The sequence below is a fragment of the Chrysochloris asiatica genome, unplaced genomic scaffold (genome assembly GCF_000296735.1).
Source record: "Chrysochloris asiatica unplaced genomic scaffold, ChrAsi1.0 scaffold00104, whole genome shotgun sequence".
Lineage (NCBI taxonomy): Eukaryota > Metazoa > Chordata > Mammalia > Afrosoricida > Chrysochloridae > Chrysochloris > Chrysochloris asiatica.
In genome coordinates, this window is record NW_006408622.1 from 10,897,561 (window position 1) to 10,901,844 (window position 4,284).

The window sequence follows — 4,284 nt, forward strand, 5'->3', positions numbered from 1 at the left end:
GTCCAGCCAGGGTTTAAGGTCACCTCACGCTGTGGGATAACCACTGGAGTGGTAACCACAAAGTTGGGAGTTCAAATTCACTAGCTGCTTTTGAAAACCCTATACAGGGTTGCGATGCTTCAGAACTGACTCGATGACACACAAGAATGGTGGAAGTGTTAGGAGCTCACTGCTCCCTGACCTCAGTGCTCTATGGAGCCCTCAATACCACCACAGGACTGTTTACGTGCGCTGTCTGCTACTCCCTACAAGCCCCCTCCAGGATGTACACCATTACACAGAGAGAAAGAGAGAACCCCAAAGTCCCAGACACACAATGTATCAACACACCCCCCTTTGTGGCCACACACTTACAAAGGACCAGACATTGGCACACAATACACCACACAAAAATGAATGCACTCTGAGGTGCAGACATGCTCAAACAGGTAAAGACCAACAAATTTGGTTGCCCAGGCTGAAGGGGCTTCAAAAAGTTTGTAGGGGAAATGCCATTGTTATTGAATTCCAATTTTCCATGAACTTTGTGAAGCCCCTTATACACATACACACACATCCTATTTATTTACATGGGCCCATGCAGAAGGAGATGTTATTGTTAAGTGCCTGTCTAGTGGATTCCCACCCATAGGGACCCTGTATAGGATTTCCAAGGAGAAGCTGCTGCGCTTGAACCACTGACCTTGCAGTTTAAATGACTTTGCAGTCCAGTGCATTAACCCACAGTGCCACACCAGACTCCATGCAGAAGGAGCTACACAGGCACAAATACTGTCAAAAGGCATTGCCACGCAACCAGCCACATAACCACAAAAACAAAGACCACAAAATCATCCAGACACATTCTGGTTTTGTGAGCCTGGCTAGTCCATAAGACCTCTCTGAGCCTCCATTTCCCCTCCTATAAAATGGAGAAATCACATGTATAAACCCCTGCAGGGCTCAAAGGTCCCTGAACGTAACAAACATGCCCCTTTATTAACTGATGTTGGAGATCAGAAAATCATGTTTCAACAGAGTGGAGCTAATTTTCCCATAGTTCCCCTGATGGACAAGGTCAGAAGATGCTCCCTCCCCAAAAGAGTCAGACACAGGCCCAGACATGGTCCATGTTCTGGAGAACAGAAACTCAGGACAGGTAGAAACACACACACACAAACACAGGTGTGACCGCAGAGGGTCCAGGCAGCTGGAAAGATTTCTTTGTCCCTGACAGTCTGAAGGCTCTCCTCCCTGCCTCCAGTGGCCCTGCACCCCAGGTTTACCAGCAGTCCCTGGTTAATGATAACCCTGATGTTTATGCAGCACTGGGGAGGGGGTGTGGACACAGGAGCAGGGGAGCCAGCAGGGGGCACACGGGGCTAGTTCTCAGTCAGACCTCAGCTTCCTTTCATCAGACTGCTAACTGCCAGGGTTGGAATTCTGGTTCAGACTTAGCCACTGTCTAGCTGTGTAATGTTCTGCAAATGACTTAACCTCTCTGTGGCTCAGTTTCTGTTTCTGCAAAATGCCTTGGAGGAAGGTCAGGATGGTTGTTGTTGTTGTTATGTACCATGGAGTTGGTTCCAACTCATAGCAACCCTGTACAGGGTTTCCGAGGCTATAAATCTTTAAGGGAGCAGAAAGCCTCATCTTTCTCCCGCGGAGCAGCTGGTAGTTTTGAACTGCTGACCCTGAGGTTAGTAGCCCAATTTGTAACCACTACGCTACCAGATTTCCTTTCAGGATGGCTACCCATGTAAAATATTTAGAACAAAGCCTAGCACACAACTGAGTAGTTAAAAAAAGAAGAAAAGGAGGAGGAAGAGGAAGCTAGCTATCATCACTGTTGTCATCACCCTGAGACACACAGTTACATGGTAAAGAAGGAGGAAGAGGAGAAAAGAGGAGGTGGACGAAGAGAAGAAAGTGGAAGAGGAGATGGAGACCAAGATGAAGTTGAAGAAGAAGACATTGTTGTCAGCACCCTCATTCTCTTCATCCTGAATTGGAGAGAGTCCTGTTTTGTGAATTCTCATTTAGGTCTGCCCTTGTCATTGCTTTGTACCAAGCAATGCTTTGCTTCTGCCCTTTCAAAGATTCAATCACGAAGTTCATCATCCCCACTCACAGGTGAGGAAACTAAGAGCTGAAAAGCTTTGTTCAAACCATATCACTGCTCAAGGGCAGACCAAGAACCTTGAGCCAAAGCCCCTCCCCAAGCCTGCCAACTGTCGTGAAATACCCACCCTGTTCCCAACCTTAAACAGGGTGTGTTTTGTCTACCATTGTCTCAGTAAGTCTTCTCCACTCACAGGAAGCTGCTCCCACTTGACAAACAGAAAAATTGAGGACCAGGGAGGTTGAGTGACTTGCCTGAGGCCACACAGACCTGAAACCCAGATTGGTGTGACCCCTGAGCTGGTGCTGTTAAGACCCCTGTCCTCCCACAACTCTTCTGGGTATGTCCACTGACAGTAAGAGGGTGGTGGGTATTCCTAGGGCAAGAACAGGTTCCCCTGGTCCCAGGCCACAAGATGGTAGGTCTAGTGGTTAGGTAGATCTGACTGGCTTGGCAACATGGAACTATCATTGAACCTTCCTATGCCTCGGTCTTCCCATCCATAAAGTTGTTGTTGTTAGGTATCATCGAGACGGTACTGGCTCATAGTGACCCTATGTACAGCAGAACGAAACACTGCCCGGTCCTGGGCCAACCTCACAATTGTTGCCACACTTGAGCCCATTGATGCTGCCACTTTGCCAATCCATCTCGCTGGGGGGTTTCCTCTTTTTCTCTGACCTTCCAACTTACCAAACATGATATCCTTCTCCAGAGACTGGTCTCTCCTGACAATATGTCCTAAGTCTGAGAGACAAAGTTTGGCCATCCTGGCCTCCAAGGAGTATTCTGGCTACACTTCTTCCAACAAAGATCTGTTGGTTCTTTTGGCAGCCCATGGCACTTTCAATATTCTCCTCCAACACCATAACTCAAAGGCATCAATTCTTCTACGGTCTTCCTTATTCACTGTCCAGCTTTTGCATGCACATGAGGTTATTGAAAATACCATGGCTTGGGTCAGGTGCACCTTAGTCCTCAAGCTGACATCTTTGCTCTTCAACACTTCACAAAGGTCTTGTGTGGCAGATTTGCCTGCATATAGTGGGGATCAGTAATATTGTCTACCTCATGGGGTTGTTGTGAGGACTGAGTGAGTACATTTGAGAAAAGATTGGCATATAGTAATTGCTCAATAAATAGTATTATTTCAGGTGTCACTTATTTATTTTTCCTACCATTATAGGAGGAATCCTGGTGTGGCACTGTGGGTTAATATGCTGGACTGCAAAGTCAGTCTGAACCACAAGGTCAGCGATTCCACCAGCTGCTCCATGGAAACCCTATACAGGGTCATTATGGGTCGAAACCACCTCAACGGCACTTAACAACAACAACAACCACTATAGGATAAACACTGAACTACTAACTACAAGGTTGGCAGTTCAAACCAACAGCCGCTTCAGGGTAGAAAGATGAGGTTGTCTGCTTCAGTAAAGATTTACAGCTGCGGAAACCCTGGAATTGACTCAGGGACCGTGGGTTTGTTTAAATAAGCAGAATCTACAAAGTCGCTATGGGTCAGAACCAACTCGATGGCACTTAACAACATCCTCAGAAACCCTATACAGGGCCGCTATGGGTCAAAACCAACTCAACAGCACTTAACAACAACAACAACAACATCCAACTTGCTAAAGACAGAAAATAACCAAGAATACACACACACACACACACACACACACAGGTGAATTCTGAGCTCTAAAGAAAGAATGGGAGTCCTGGGAGGCACAGTAGGATAAGTGCTAGACTGAAAGGTTTGTTTAACTGCGTGCAAGATCAGTGATTCAAATCCACCAACCCATCTTCAGAAAGCCTATACAGGGTCCTTATGAGTCAGAACCGACTTGACGGCACTTCACAACAACAACAAAGAAAGGATGTAGAAATTCCATGAACGGCTCCAAGAGCCACCTATCTGGGATTGATTGACTCCTGTACTGATCCCCACCCAATCCCACCGTACCCCCACCTCACCACCACCCCGTTTGAATAACCTAGAACTCAAGCTACTTGACCTTTCTGGACTTTCGTCAGCAGTTCATTTATCCACCTACCACTGCTAGGGAGAAAGATGAGTCTTTCTGCTGTAGCGTAGTGGTTATGAATCGGGCTGCGAACCTTAAGGTCAGTGGTTCGAAACTACCAGCCGCTCCGCGGGAGAAAGATGAGGCTTTCTACTC